The following is a 16,851-nucleotide window of genomic DNA, read 5'->3' on the forward strand; positions in this document are numbered from 1 at the left end:
AGAATATTGGACATTTTTTAATTGCATTAATGATTTTCAACAAAATTTTTCAATACCAATATAAAGGAATATTGGATAATGGGATGGATACCTGAAACCAGTCGTGTTATCAAAGAAAGTAGAAGGGTACTAGTGATTCTATATAATATGATAAAACAAATTTATCATGGAAATGACAAATATAATTCATTCATCTCAACTATTGAGCGGTTGCGTGACATCGACATTTTTTTTATAAGTTTCATGAATAGAAATGAAAATGAACTGAGTGTACCACTAGGTCCACCTTCCTTTCAACTTTTAGAATATAATTACCTATTCCACTGGAAAATTACACTATAATTTACTCCTTTTTATGCAATTTCTCTTTTGGAATGCACTTTTTTCTTATGATAAAAAGTTCCATCATCATCCCCTATAATATGAACTGATTAACGGTAGGCAGTCTATTTTATGAGAATAAAATCAATAAATAATCTTGAGATTATGATGAAACTCAACTTCAAATACCCTAGTGGAAGAGATCCATAGAAATCAATAGAAAAACTCTATTGATACCAATAGATGCTCATGGATATCAATACATGTTCATGGATTTAAATAGAAGTAAATACAAACAAATAGACATCGCAGTCGTAATATTACAATTTTTATCAATTAAAATTGAATCTTAATTTCAATAAACAAAATATTAAAAAAACTTGATAGCAAATATTGGTGTAATTGATATACGGACTAAACTTTTCACAGGGAATTTATCATATACTAGTGTTGAACTTTCCACTGAATCACTGTAACAAAGCTCTATTTCTGAATAAACAGATAATTCTAAACAATATAAAGGTTAATTGAATTTAAAATAACTTTGAAAATAAAGTTTTATTGAGTATAATAAATGAAATTTGTAGAGTTGTTTTCTTTATTAGTGAGGTTGGCATTGATGACGTTTTTAAGGTGTGTCTTTTAAGAAAGCAAGTCATTTTTGCTCTCAGGAAAAATGGCTGCTGGCTGAAATAGAATCGTTTTTGTCCTGTTAAAAATTGTCTGTTTATGTGAAATTTAAAATGTTTTTATTTGAGATCTTAATAATTTTATCATTTTCTAAATGTGTCTTGAATGTATCGTGTAATTTTGGAGTCTGTAGCCAAACAAATGAATTCAATATGAAGAGATAAGTATTTTAGCTTGTAAGATTCTATGTTCAAGTGTCAAATGGTTTTTTTCAGTAAATTTTATTGTAAATTGCCCAAGTATTATGAAAATTATAATTTAATTTTGCTCTAAACTGGATTTCTTATTCATAAGCATTAGATCCATTCATGATATATCAAGATATAAGCTTAATAGGAACCGATGACTTTCCTTAAGTGATAGGTGAATGCTGTCCAACCTATTAGGATAAATTGCGGTAGCATGTAAAATGGTATGCCCTGGTGTGGGACACAAATTTCAAAATAAATATGTTCCAAATGGTACACCATGAAATCCCTGGTTATAGAAATTATGTGTAGGCTGATGTCTTGATAGGTTATGAATGGTATGCTGCTGAATGGGAGGTCAGTTCTGGAGTGGTCAAGTTTTAATATATCAGTTTAGTTTAATAGGTAGTCTAGTTCAGTTTAATATATCATCAAGTTTTAATAAGATATCAGTGCATATTACAGAATGGCAAACATTAAAAATGATCTGAATCTTATAGCGTTTTAACACAAAAGTTTGAGGAGCTAAATGCTAAGTTTGACAGACAAGATGCCAGGTTTGATGAACAAAATGCTAAGATTGACAATCTGAAACAAGATCAAAATGTTAGGTTTGATGAGATGAAGCAAGAATTTGCTAGCATTAGACTAGAGCAGGTTAGTATAGACCTTCTATTAAAAGATACCGGTACTCATGAAACATTGATTGATAATCATGAAGATGAAAGCAAATTGAAGCAGGATGATAGTAGAAGTGTTAAGATACAATATCAATTATTTCAAGTTTCAGATAATGTAGGCCTAGTTACTGTCATTGAAAAAGTAAGTCCTAGTGAGATAGTAGAATTGAGTGAAGTAGTGGGTAGGGAGTTGTCTTTATTGAAAGTCAACAGTGAAGAAAGTAGTACCATATTGCCAAATTGAATGTTAGGAAAACAGCAAATAAAATGAATGTTTACATGAGACAGGTTTCTGTAGAGGTTAGGAACAATGTAAACAAAATGAATCTTGTTTTGTATCAAGTTGATGAATTCAACTTTCAACTAAAAATTGAAAAGGTGTATGCAAAGCATTATCTAGTGAACATGACTGACTTTTGTAAGCAAAATGGCTTTGTTGAAACAAATAAACCCATGAATAAAATTAAGTTCCTGAAGAAAACAAAGCACAAAGTTACCATTGATGTGAAGGTATTCCAAGGTTGTTTCAAGTTGTTTACTGATATGATGAAAGTGAATCACATGATGAAAGGGTATTCCCCGGCACTATGTTATGATTAGAAATCCTGTGTCATGCCGGGATTCAGAAAAGCAATGACCGTAAATACTAACTATTAACCTATGTATGGTAAGAGTCCATAATTGTATCTTTTTTCTTTCCTGTAGCCTATTTTCTTGGCTCTAAATCTTTTCAAATTTCAATTCTTTCCTGTCTTTGTGTAGTAAGTTAGGCTATTCAGTAAATTTCTTCTATTATGCATATCTTAACCAATCTTGTCCATAGTCATTTGAATTTGTGAATTTAAATTTGTATGCTTCTGAAAAAATATTAGAAGTTGAAATTGTAGCTTATTTTCCCAATCTTTAATTGTTGATGAAACTTAACTTTTCTAAAATCTATCCATTGTAGTGTAAATAATATTGTGTGCTTGAGATATATTTTTTCATCATGTATAACTCATATGAAGTGTATCAATTTCATGTGTATATTGTTTTAGGAAACTTATTTACCCATTATCCATCTTATTCTTCTTTGTATTGTAGTATTGTAATCCTGAAATGGTTTGTAGCTATTATACAGTCTTCAAATTCATAAATTATTTGAAAAATGAATGGTTCCATCTAGAAAATTTTGAAATGTAATCTGATGTATAAATTCTTTTGTTATAATAATAAAAACTTCAAATTATGAAAGTATTAATGAATTGTGTTGCCATAAATATGACATTTTCAAGATAAATGAAAGTCAATTTGAATAATGATGATTTTATTGAATGTGAAAGTTTTGTCGTGTTATTAATTGAAATGAGTTAAAGTTTAAATTTCCTCTAAAGTTTTTGCAATTGATGTCTTTTTCTAAATTTTAAAACTGTTTGTCTTTATAAACTTTGATATGATTAATTATCTTTTGAAATGGATGCTGGGGTGTATGACTGTATGTAGAATTTTTAGTGAGGTTTGATGATTAGTATTTTGCTGGTATAGACTATGATTGTTTTTGAGATGGAAAACCATTATTGCCTAAAGAAGGAATAACAAGGTTATGACTTAGAGAGGCAGTAATGAGATAATATTTTTTGTGTTGATTACTTGTGTTGATTGCCATAGATGCAGAATAATGATTAATTATGTTGATTGCCATGGATGCAAAATAATGATTGATAATGTTGATTGCCATTGAAGCGAAATATTATTGATGTTTTGGATGATTTCTTGTTTAATAATTAATTGGTAGTAAAGTTTTGTCATGAAATGTAGTTTGTGTTTAAGATATTGGAAAGTCGAAATAAACTATAGTATCCAACAAACGATGATTAATAATATCAAATAATTTGAATGAGAAACACCAAGATATTGTCAAAAAACCACTGATTTATTGATAATTAGAAACACTGGTTTCGGTTATTACACCATTGTCAATCTCTGATAAACTAAAACTAAATAACTCATGCTTTTACTTTCGAACTTTATGGAGCAGAAAATCAAACCGTTTGTATGTGTATACAATGAAAGCAATCGAAATCAGATCTATGATAATAAACACTTGGATAATGTCCGATAATTATAGTCAGGGAACAGAGGTTATCATTGGAATATTAACTAAAACTAAATACAAGAGCAGCAGAATTTATACTAGTGGGTGAGTACTGCTATTGGTCGAGGGCATGAACGCCTGCCATTGGCCTAGCTAGACAGTCTCCTCCCACTCACCGGTGTGACAAAATGGCGACTTAAGCAACAGAATCACCATGATAATAAAATTTACTTTCATTACAAAATAAGAACCAAGAAAACAAGTGTGAAAGATAATAAAACAAATATGTAAATGGAAAAACTATTGACTAATGTATGCTTACAATTTTATGATAAAACTAAATTTGTAGTGTTGTATTGGTTGAAATAAATCTGGTCATTTAGACTATACTGGGAGTTTTCCTTAATTACTCAAATAAATAAAATGGAAGGCGTTCATGCCCTCGACTAATAGCAGTACTCACCTACTAGTATAAATTCTGCTGCTCTTGTATTTAGCTTTAGTCTATCAGAGATTGACAATGGTGTAATAACCAAAACCGGTCTTTCTAATTATCAATAAATCAGTGTTTTTTTCCATTTACATATTTGTTTTATTATCTTTCACACTTGTTTTCTTGGTTCTTATTTTGTACTGAAAGTAAATTTTATTATCATGGCGATTCTGTTGCTTAAGCCGCCATTTTGTCACACCGTTGAGTGGGAGGAGACTGTCTAGCTAGGCCAATGTGAGACGTTCATGCCCTCGACCAATAGCAGTACTCACCTACTAGTATAGATTCTGCTGCTCTTGTATTTAGTTTTAGTTTATCAGAGATTGACAATGGTGTAATAACCGAGACCGGTCTTTCTAATTATCAATAAATCAGTGTGTTTTTTGACAATTTCTTAGTCTTTTTCATTCAATATGAATAATTACGACAATATCAACTTCTCAACTACACAAAAAGTGAATAACAAGAGTAATTAAGGAAAATTCCCAATATAGTTTAAATGACCAGATATTCATGCATTTCAACCAATACAACACTACGAATTTAGTTTTATCATAAATTTGTAAGCATACATTAGTCAATAGTTTTTCCATTTACATATTTGTTTTATTATCTTTCACACTTGTTTTCTGTGGGTGAGTGGGTGAGTACTGCTATTGGTCGAGGGCATGAACGCCTGCCATTGGCCTAGCTAGACAGTCTCCTCCCACTCACCGGTGTGACAAAATGGCGACTTAAGCAACAGAATCGCCATGATAATAAAATTTACTTTCATTACAAAATAAGAACCAAGAAAACAAGTGTGAAAGATAATAAAACAAATATGTAAATGGAAAAACTATTGACTAATGTATGCTTACAATTTTATGATAAAACTAAATTTGTAGTGTTGTATTGGTTGAAATAAATCTGGTCATTTAGACTATACTGGGAGTTTTCCTTAATTACTCAAATAAATAAAATGGAAGGCGTTCATGCCCTCGACTAATAGCAGTACTCACCTACTAGTATAAATTCTGCTGCTCTTGTATTTAGCTTTAGTCTATCAGAAATTGACAATATGGTGTAATAACCAAAACCGGTCTTTCTAATTATCAATAAATCAGTGTTTTTTTCCATTTACATATTTGTTTTATTATCTTTCACACTTGTTTTCTTGGTTCTTATTTTGTACTGAAAGTAAATTTTATTATCATGGCGATTCTGTTGCTTAAGCCGCCATTTTGTCACACCGTTGAGTGGGAGGAGACTGTCTAGCTAGGCCAATGTGAGACGTTCATGCCCTCGACCAATAGCAGTACTCACCTACTAGTATAGATTCTGCTGCTCTTGTATTTAGTTTTAGTTTATCAGAGATTGACAATGGTGTAATAACCGAAACCGGTCTTTCTAATTATCAATAAATCAGTGGTTTTTTGACAATTTCTTAGTCTTTTTCACTCAATATGAATAATTACCACAATATCAACTTCTCAACTACACAAAAAGTGAAACTAGCAAGTCAAGCTGAACAGGTGAAGTTATATTTTAAATTGAAACTCAAGTATGGAGTAGCAGAAAGGAACATTTTCTTCAATAGACAATGCTTGAACCTGAAAGTTATACCAAAGTATATGGCAATAGCAACCAACAACACTTCTACTATTGCACAGAAGAGCATAAAAACCGCCCAGAAATTTTGGATTAAGAAGGAGATCAGTCACTGGTATAAAATAAGGGATAGCTTATCTTTCTACATTTATATTCTCTACATACAACTGGCAAGCAAACTACACAAGGCTGAGTGGGATTTCCTAGACAACAAATTTAGGGAACAACATTTTAGGAGATTGAGTGAGAAACAGTCACTCAAAACAAAAAACTGCAGAAACTTCTAAAAGATCAACATCCGACACTAAATAATAGGCCTATCATTCAACATCAACACAAGTTTGCTGATAGGGTAGCTAATTTCTCACAAGTCCAATTTTCATCCTCAGAGACAGAATTACTAGGACGAGGTAACAGATACAGTATAGTCATAGCTATTTGGATAACCAACAACTTGAACGACTAGCATGCAGCATTGATAGCAATTGGGAAGCCTCAAAAAACAAAATACCAACTAACAGATGTGCTGACATAATTCTTCAAGAAAAGACAAGGGAACTTCGACCAGAGATCACAAAAACGGCAGACATCATGAAGAATTTAAAGAAGAAGATGAAAACCAATGATCTGATGATTTTGAAAGCTGACAAAAGGATGCACTACAGTAATAATGGATAAGGACAAATATCTAAGTAAGGTAAACCATTTCATTGCAGATAACAATTCTATTGAGATTAACTCCAATACCACCACCAAAATCAATACCGGTAGCTTGATTAGAAATAAGTTGACTACCACCACCAAATTATTTAATAAGAAAGAAACTAATAAGTAACTAACAGTTATGTATCCATATCCACCTAGACTTTTCGGTCAACCTAAATTACACAAAACTAATGTTCCTATAAAACCAGTGGTATCTTTTGTTACTCCCCCTGTTCTAAATTAGCTCACAAACTGAATAGCACCTTTCGGTCATTAACAGGTTTTCAACCGAAGTTTAGTATTAAAAATTCATTGGAGTTGATCAACAATATAAAGCATATTCCTGTTCTATCATCTTATAAACTTGTGTCGTTTGATGTTACTAATTTATTCATTAACATTCCGGTGGGGGAAGTCTTGAAAGAGCTGAGGAAATAATGAAAGCCTCTATAAATGATCATATACTCAGAGAAGAACTGATAAGATTGATGAAGTTATGTACTCAGCATAATTATTTCAAATTTAACAATAGATTTTTTGAAGAAAGAGAGGGGTTGGCAATGGGGTCACCCCTCTCACCACTCCTAGCTGAATTATTTATGGATAAGTTAGAAAGTAGAATCATTGAAAATAGTCATTTCAAAGATAAAATTGTTTACTGGTTTCGATATGTTGATGATATTATTTGCTTATGGAAAGGAAGTAACAGACAACTAGACAATTTTATTCCCTATCTGAATGGATTACATCAGAGTATAAAATTCACTGTAGAGGTAGAACAGGATTGTGTATTGAATTTTCTAGATTTAAGAATAGATCATAGCACTGGTTTCCACAAGTTTTCTATTTTCAGAAAACCAACCCATACTGATGTTATCATTCCTCTTCATTCTTGTCATTCTATTTCTCACAAACATGCTGCTTTCAATAGCATGGTCTATAGAGCACCAACAATACCTATGAGCCATCATGATTTTGATATTGAGATCACTAAAATTAAACAGATAGCTGTCACAAATGGGTATGAAGAAAGTATGGTGGACAGATTATTGAGTAAAATTAATAGACAAATTCCAATCAATTCTAGCTTTGTAGGCTCAAACTGTGAGGAGAAGACTTGGACAGCAATCCCATATTTAGGCCTTGTATCTGATAAGATAGGTAGGGAATTGAAGAGGAATGGATTTCATGTTGCTTTCAAGACCAAACCGATTTTTAATAGTCTATTCAGCTGGAGTAAAGACAAAATTGATATTTGGGATAAAAGCGGAGTGTACAAACTTAAATGTGATGATTGTAATGCTTGTTATGTGGGTCAGACTGGTAGAAGTTTCAAAACTAGAATTAAAGAACACATCAGAGATTGGAATAAACAAAATGGGGAATCTGACTTTGCAGAACATTTGATAACAAATAATCACAAGTTCACAGTTAAGGAGAATGTTGAGTTTCTGCATGTTAATAACAAAGGCAGATCTTTGAATATTCTAGAGAATTTAGAAATAACAAGAGTAATTAAGGAAAATTCCCAGTATAGTTCAAATGACCAGATTCGTTTCAACCAATACAACACTATGAATTTAGTTTTATCATAAAATTGTAAGCATACATTAGTCAATAGTTTTTCCATTTACATATTTGTTTTATTATCTTTCACACTTGTTTTCTTGGTTCTTATTTTGTACTGAAAGTAAATTTTATTATCATGGCGATTCTGTTGCTCAAGCCACCATTTTGTCACACCGTTGAGTGGGAGGAGACTGTCTAGCTAGGCCAATGGCAGGCATTCATGCCCTCGACCAATAGCAGTACTTAGCTACTAGTATAAATTCTGCTGCTCTTGTATTTAGTTTTAGTTTATCAGAGATTGACAATGGTGTAATAACCAAAACTGGTCTTTCTAATTATCAATAAATCAGTGGTTTTTTGACAATTTCTTAGTCTTTTTCATTCAATATGAATAATTACCACAATATCAACTTCTCAACTACACAAAAAATTTAATAATTTGCTTTTTATAAATCATTTGAACAAAATTAATATGGAAATTAATAAATTTGTCTACATAAATAACTTTGAAACCCTGAATGATAAATCATAAATGTGAAATACTATATTTGAAATGTTATATTGAATGATAATGAAATGCAGATATATTGTATTATGAAATGATTTTCGTGGAAGACCAACTGTATGAATATATTGAAGTATGTATTAAAAATGATTTTGTTGTGATGATTTGATTTTTTTGCAATTGTTAAAACTATTCCCCATCTTCAAACAATCTCTTTTATTGATATTTTTGATTTGTATTGTCATGTTTCTCTGCACAGTAGTTTAGTTTGTATCTTTGCAGCTGGAGCGCTAGTGGTCCACTGCTGACTTGATACCGTGCATTCCCATTGCACATTTTATTTATCGTTGTTCTAGTTTTTGGATATGTTCTGAAGCCTTTGTCATTTTATTATTGTATTTGTCAATTTGTTGTTTGGCTTCCAGATATTTTTTTGCATCTTTTTATAGATCATTTTTTATTGGTGATTTCTTGATCAAGGTAGCACCTGCTTGCTACATATTTCCTGTCCTTCGCTGCTCATCGCTTGGCTTCTATCAGCAACTTCGTGTGTGTCTCCATTTATTTCTACTTTATTCGTGAAAATAGCTTCACCTCGCCCTGTTTTACTTGTTTTATTTGTTGGAGACATTTTTTCGGTTCTTTGGAGCCATCAACTTCGCATAAGTAGTTCATTTACTATTTCAATTCTAATTTGTCAATGTGCTCGTGAACTCTCTTGTGTGTATAAGTTACAACTTGAACTCTCATCTTTCGTGAAAATAGTTTCACCTCGCCCTGTTTTACTTGTTTTATTTGTTGGAGACATTTTTTCGGTTCTTTGGAGCCATCAACTTTGGAATTCGGACATTCAGTTCATGTGATATTTCATTTCTAATTTGTCAACGTGTTCAGAGACTCTGTGTGTGTGTATGCATCTAACATAATATATGTAAGTTACAACTTGAACTCTCATCTCTCGTGAAAATAGTTTTCACCTCGCCCTGTTTGTTTATTTCAATTGTTGGACATTCTCGACTGGTTCTGTGGAGCTATTTTTTGTTTTTCAAGACTTGAACACTTGTTCCAATTTTACATACTATTTTATTTCCATTACGTCATTCTCAAAATGGCTGCTTGCGTGTGTCACCGCGTCTACCTACAAGTTTAAATTTGTTTCACATATTGCAGACTCTTGTTTTACATCGAGTGCTAACCTTGTTTAGTAATTCTTTATTTGAAATTTTGGGACTGAAAGTTTACCCATCATTCATTCTATTGATACTTATTGTGATATATTGCCCATATCATTGTTTAAAGTGACTCTCAATTGTAAATCGCATTTTACAAACATTGCAACTGAATATTTCCAAGACTCAGGAAATATATTCTTAGAAATATCAATTGAAAACTCTTCCTCTACAAGTGGCTGCTGTTTCATCCGCATTTCAAACAAGTTGGAATCTTGTTTCTCTTCTGATGTGTCCATTCGAGCTATTGGAAGTTCATGCTGTTTTCGAAGGCCCTAGACCAAACCGGGACCTTGACTTGGCCCTATTCGAGCTATTGGATGCTCGCGCTGTCCTTGAAGGCCCTAGACCAAACCGGGACCTTGGTTCTTGCATTTATGTTCCGCAGCTAAGTATTTTTGTATCATCTACTTTGTATTTTTATACTGCCCTAATCTATTGTTTTAATCTTTCAGGTTAGGAATTCATGGTTGTTCATATTCAACCTCACTTTATCTTTGAGTTATTTGATAAGTCAAACTGCTTTTGAGACTTGTTTGTCAGTTTTGTATGCAATTCATGAATGTTCTGTGAACATTGCAATTATCAATCCTTTTGATTCCTTTTTATTATTCTTTGATTATTGCTAAAGCTTAGTCTCTGCATTTGCAATTAGGCTATTTCAGTATAGACTACTGTTATTCATATAACCTTATGGTTAATTTCAACCTACTTGTTTTCTTTGTTAGTATCAAACCAGTTCAAATGTTGAAGCTTTGCAATTCAACATATTTACATCTCAAATTTCCTAGGTGTTATTTGTTGTTAGATATAACAATCCTATGTTTAAACTGAAGACTTCTTATTATAGACTCTGGTATTCTATAAACGTTTGTTTAGTAGCCATTACATTATTCCATTTTTTGATACCAGATAGATTATTTTCTATGTGCATTGCTATTATATTCATAACCTTTTACTATCACTCATTGATAATTAAAATCCAAATTATTACTATTTCAAATTGTTATTAATTCTTGCATTCAGATTAGGTACTATTTTTATTAACTCTGTTCTTTCTAGAAGCATTAATACTGTTTTCAAATTTACTTCATGTATTCAATCTTATGTCGTTCATGTGTTTTTTGACATTCTTTAATGCTGATTAAAGTTTTGTATTTTACTAACCTACTTTTTCATTTGGCATTTCACCTTAGCCTACATGTTAATGATTAGTTTTAATACTGAGTTACCTAAAACTGTTTTGCATTCATTCCAGTGCACAGGTTTTTGAATGCACAACGGTTCTTGCACTCATGTGGAGTTTCAGTCGCGTGTCAAATCAATCAAGACACATTTGTTTCTCTTATTTCAGAATTTGATTTATTCTCTCCTATTTATACAGTCCACTCTTTTCTAAGACTAAATTCCACAGCAATTTCGATAATGATACAGGGTGTTATGACATTTATGTAACATGTATTTGATTATGTTCTAAATTTTTAAGAATAGATTAAATTTTATTATTTGAACAGTGAATAAATGGAAATGAAATTATAAAATACTTTATTGAAATTCTTGAAATTGATGTCTCTATTAAATTTAAAGAAATTTCACAACTTATGTATTGCTGACTGTATAATAAGATGTTAACAATAAATTTCATTTTCATACTGATTACATACTTGTAAATAACGTTTATGTGCATTAGATTGTATTGGTAGCCTAATCAAAATTTTATTTTTAGTTTATAAGCATATTAAAATAACACGTACAGCATGGACGTTAACTTCAAAATAATTATCACGTGAATCTCGAAATCTACAACAAGTGAATGCCATGAAGAGTGTTAAGAACATTTGGGTGATTTTCGAACTGGTGTGACTCATTAATGGATTGCCGACGCCAATGCTACGCCAATGCCTATGCCAATGTCGATGCCAATGACTACGCCTATTGCTGACTACGCAACTCAAGCTTCTGCACTACTACATTACCTGGAGGTGATTGCCATCCATGTTCAAGTTTGCAACTTCAAACTAAAATAACAGTCACTGTATCATGAAAGAAACTGATTCAAAACAAAAAAAAAATCCTCACCTAAATTAATCCTGTATGCTGAACTCTAAACCTTGAAAGCTGAAAATATCAAAAAATCAAACCCTACCTAAGTTAATCCTTACCTAAGTTGATCCTGTATGCAGCGTCTATCTCTTTTCCAAAAAACAAGTTACATTGTCATTTCAAGCCTGAAATGTACACTGTATGTATGATACACAATTTACGTGACTTTGAGTGAGCTTGACATGCACCCATCTACTACAAGCATGAGGCAATGCTAACATATGTCACCTGTATCAAGCTTGGCATGCATCAGTCGACTAGAAGCATGAGGCTATACTAATAGATGTCTATGCGTATCCAGATCAGCTCAGCACTGGAGTCACACTTAACTGAAATTCATACTGAGTGCCTTAACGGACTGTTTTCAAAATTTGCATCGATAAAAAATCAACCATGTCAACAGTGAAAGAAATGGACTGTTTTCAAAATTTGCATCGATAAAAAATCAACTGCATCAACAATGAAAGAAATGGACATTTTTTAATTTATTGCAATTTTATGTGAAAATTAAATGTAACAATTCATCAATTCATTTAAAAAATTCTGTTCAACATACTAAATTTTTATGCAATAACATTTAAATTTTCTATCCATTAAACTTATGTAAAATTTCAATAATTATTCTTTAAATATATTACATTTTCTGTTGTGATAATTTCCTTGAATATTATAAAGCTGAATCAAAAAATAATTTTGATATTCTATACTTTCAAATATAGTTTGGAAATATATAATGTAATGGGCTTCCTGGGTGGTTACCTCTTGTAATGATCTCCACGTTGTTTTAGGTTCACCTCCGCCCGGGAGCAGGAAGGCCAATACAAAGAAAGAGTGGAATGAGTCCGGAGTAATCGGTCTGGGAGGTAGTTATTCTCTCCTTTCAACTCGATTACACCGTCTTCATAGAACTCAAAAAATATATAAAGATAATATCCAATCACAAATGATGGAATGTGGTGTAACGTGGCGTATGCGAATATATCAATAAGCTCAACACTTCCGGCTGACTCCCACAGCCAAGAATATAGTTCAGGGAGGCCTTTGCTCGTCTTATAACTATACCTTGTGAGTTTGCCAAACACGGGATAAAATGAATTGCTATAAGTTGATAATAAACTGCAAATATAATGCACACAAAAAATCCACACTTTATACAAAAAATCACAGTCTAATGTGTACAACACATTCAACACTGTGATGATAATTTGGAAGGTTACTATATTTAAAGTTTTTAGCAGAATATTTGAACAAAGTCCAGATATTGAATTGGAGAGATTTGATAATATTTGAAAAATAAGTTAATTACTAGCCTTGAGCGACTGAGATTCAGGGGGCTGGCGTGGAAAGCAAGGAATGAGATTACAATTATACAAATTTCATGTATTGTCGGAAACTCTCAGTTTCAAATAATTCGTCATTAGCGCTTTGTTATATTTTATCGATGCACTGCACTGTGCATTGGGCCCAATACAAAATGATGAAATGAAATTACTCACTCGATGTCTTTGGATGAAAATTGACTGGACCTCAGATATGGATCGCTCACGTTGTGGCACAGGCAGGGTGTCGGGGGCTAAGTTCGGTGACGTCTTAATTTTTTTATAATATTTCACTTCACTCCGTAATTAATCAAAAATATATAAGAGACGGTATTTGGTGCTGATTTACAGTTATTTTTGGACATTTACTCTAACATTTAAAACAATTAAACAGGGAACATTCAACCATGGTTGTTTACCGCTAGATGATCATCTGGGAAGTGGTTATTCTTGAAAATACTCAAGTTCATACACCCTTGAATCATTATCCGGGCTTCTGATAGGTTGATTTAATTCAAAATGGCTTTCGTCACAATGACGTTTGCAAATAAAGAAAGTAGTTCCCAGATGTAGTGATTCAAAAACAGTAATTTACATAAATTTGAAACAGGGATATTTTTTAATACAAACAAAAGTCGAACCTCTTATCACTAAAACATACCGTATGAAGCTAGCTTCTCCCTTATCAGACATCACATTCACGTGGTGATTACAAGAATCACTGACCTATGATAACATTGGCACAAGCCATGTGATACAGTGATGTGAAGTGCAAGGAAATAAAAAATAATTGCAATAAATAAATTTTAATTCTACGGTAGAAAATAAAGCAATAGCAAGGGAGGCTAATTTTGATAATAACGGTACAAACATAAGCGCTTGACAGGTGAATGTCTGCTTATAACCACAATTCAACTTCTATATACCGGTGAGTAAACACAACTTTAATTTATTCATTTTATTGCATGTTGTCTTTCAATATTTTCTAATTCAACATCTTTAAGATATTTTATAAATTCAAATATGAAAAATAAAGAACATTCTTCTCGTCTTATTGACAGGTAAATAATTTATGAGGCTGTGCCCCTTTGACATATTTTAAAAACATGTTAACTGAATGAGGTTAGTTTTCTAATAATTCCTATTCATAACAATAATTTTATATGAATAAGAGTGCACAATAAATTCATTATTATACATAAATGACATACAAGATAAGATACATAGTGAAACATTATAAACATAAGGTGAGATAATAGCAGTAGTTATATTAGCTAGGCTTGTATTGGTTTACAACAGCTTCTCATGATAGAAATATTTCTATTTCCTATAATTTGATTTTCCTATAATTTATTTGTCAATTTTAGTTCCTTAAAAAGAAGGATATTGTGACAATAACTAATGCTATTGATGAATTTTTATAATAATTTTCAATTTATTATAAGTTGACATGTAATGTTTGTGTAAAAAAATTGTTCCTGTTCTCAAATCTAATTTCAACAATTTCCATTATTTGTTACAATGTAATGTTAATTTTTTTTAAATTCTCAAACAGTAAATTTTTTTATGTCGAGAGGGGGGTATTTGTGATATTACAATTTTTATAAATTAAAATTGAATCTTCATTTTGATATTCAAAATATTAATAAAACTTGATAGCGAATATTGGTGTAATCAATATACGGACTAAACTTTTCACAGGAATTTATCATATATACTAATGTTGAACTTTCCACTGAATCACTTTAACAAAGTTCTATTTCTGAATAAACAGATAATTCTAAACAATATAAAGGTTAATTCAATTTAAAATAACTTTAAAAATAAAGTTTTATTGAGTATAATCAATGAAATTTATAGAGTTGTTTTCTTTATTAGTGAGGTTGGCATTGATGACGTTTTTAAGGTGTGTCTTTTAAGAAAGCAAGTCATTTTTGCTCTCAGGAAAAATGGCTGCTGGCTGAAATAGAATTGTTTTTGTCCTGTTAAAAATTGTCTGTTTATGTGAAATTTTCTAAATGTGTGTTGAATGTAATTTTAAAGTCTGTGTGTAATTTCTAAGAAGAATGTGTGTGTAATTTTGAAGTCTGTAGCCAAACAAATGAATTCAATATGAAGAGATTAGTATTTTAGCTTGTAAGATTCTATGTTTAAGTGTCAAATTGTTTTGTTCAGTAAATTTTGTTGTAAATTGCCTAAGTATTATGAAAATTATAATTTAATTTTGCTCTGAACTGGATTTCTTATTCATAAGCATTAGATCCATTCATGATATATCAAGATATAAGCTTATTAGGAACCGATGACTTTCCTTAAGTGATAGGTGAATGCTGTCCAACCTATTAGGATAAATTGGTAGCATGTAACGGTAAATATAGTCAATGAACGTCTATTGCTATCACTGTACGGTTAGTGATTTCAATAGGTGTTCATGGATATCAATAGAAATAATGGTGAATACAGTCAATGAAAATCTATTGGTATCACTGAACGTTTAGTGATATCAATAAATGTATATGGATATCAATAGAAGTAAATACGGTACAAACAAATAGACATCATGGTAAATACAGTCAATGAGCATCTATTGATGAAAAGGAAATATCAAAGTTCTAACAATCAATATATCAAACTAATTCTAACTTTTTTTCCGGGGTGAACTGATTTTAATGCATTAAAAAATGTAGAAATCAGGATTGTATTTCACTTTTAATTATTTAAATTACCTATGTAATTTGAATAACGCATTTTCAAACAAAGATGTAAATGATGTTTGGAAATATATAATTATTAATAATCAATAATGATTAATTATTGATCCTATTTATAATATTTTATCAACATTTTGGGTTTATCGATAGTAGGATGACGCGGTGGCACGCGGTGGCGGTGGTGGCTGTTTGGTTTAACGGTTTTTGGAATGAGTTGGTTGTTTCTTGTTTGTAATTTTTGTGATTTGATACAGTAATCAAGGTTGCCACCTTTTTTTATGAAGAATAAATTACATTGGTAATCACAGGCCTAAAAAATAAAGTACATATTGTTATATTCACCTGTTTATTCAAAAAGGCTGCATAATTCAATGTGGCATTCTTATATACTCACAAGAATACACATTATTGACTTGAATATCACTGACTACTATTAAAATCTATTATAACTATTATAGTATGTAATTATCTATTATTATTCGATTTATCCAAATAAGAACATGATAGCTCGGAAAGTTATTGATTACATACTGGTATGACGAAAATAAAAAAAAAATCATTAAATAGATAAAATTGTTTTATTTGCTACAAAGCACACGCTCATACAGAAGAATTGTATAGTATAGGCTAGTATTATAGAAAAAAACATATAATTATTTATTTTATTTAATCCA

The 16,851-nt window shown here is 31.2% G+C and overlaps 1 protein-coding gene across 1 annotated transcript in view; it reads right to left on the reverse strand.

The window, feature by feature from the left end:
* LOC111058185 (protein artichoke) overlaps positions 1-16,851 on the reverse strand; it is a 105,383-nt gene that overhangs the window by 54,365 nt on the left and 34,167 nt on the right. The window lies entirely within an intron of this gene.

This window comes from Nilaparvata lugens, chromosome 3 (genome assembly GCF_014356525.2).
Source record: "Nilaparvata lugens isolate BPH chromosome 3, ASM1435652v1, whole genome shotgun sequence".
Lineage (NCBI taxonomy): Eukaryota > Metazoa > Arthropoda > Insecta > Hemiptera > Delphacidae > Nilaparvata > Nilaparvata lugens.